The sequence below is a fragment of the Numenius arquata genome, unplaced genomic scaffold (assembly GCF_964106895.1).
Source record: "Numenius arquata unplaced genomic scaffold, bNumArq3.hap1.1 HAP1_SCAFFOLD_463, whole genome shotgun sequence".
Classification (NCBI taxonomy): domain Eukaryota; kingdom Metazoa; phylum Chordata; class Aves; order Charadriiformes; family Scolopacidae; genus Numenius; species Numenius arquata.
In genome coordinates, this window is record NW_027414411.1 from 84,171 (window position 1) to 85,000 (window position 830).

Sequence of the window (830 nt, forward strand, 5' to 3'; positions counted from 1 at the left end):
AAAAATTAAAAAAAAAATAAAAAAAAGGAAAAAAAATAATAAAAATTGTAAGCAAAGGAAGGAACAAAATCTAAAATTAAAAAAAAATTTAAAAAAAGGAAAAAAAAATAAAAATTGTAAGCAAACGGAGGAATAAACGGAATCTAAAAATAAAAAGAAATAAAAAAAATTTAAAAAATATAAAATGGAAAAAAATAATAAAAATTGTAAGCCGACGGAGGAATAAACATCATCTAAAAACAAAACAAAAAAAAAAATAAAAAAAAGGAAAAAAATTAATAAAAATTGTAAGCAAAGGAAGGAAGAAACAAAATCTAAAATTAAAAAAAATTTAAAAATAAAAAAAAATAAAAATGGAAAAAAATTGATAAAAATTGTAAGCCGACGGAGGAAGAAACAACATCTAAAAATAAAAAAAATTAAAAAAAAAAGGAAAAAAATTAATAAAAATTGTAAGCCGACGGAGGAAGAGACGAAATCTAAAAATAAAAAAAAAATTTAAAAAAATTAAAAAAAATTAAAAAAATAAAAATGGAAAAAAATGAATAAAAATAAATAAATAAATAAATAAATAAATAAACGGAAAAAAATGAATAAAAATTCTAAGCCGACGGAGGAATAAACAAAATCTAAAAACAAAAAAAAAAATTTTAAAGAAATAAAAAAGGAAAAAAATGAATAAAAATTGTAAGCCGACGGAGGAATAAACAGCATCTAAAAACAAACAAAAAACAAAACAAAACAAAAAATAAAAAAAAAGGAAAAAAATTAATAAAAATTGTAAGCAAAGGAGGGAACAAAATCTAAAATTAAAAAAAAATTTAAAAAAA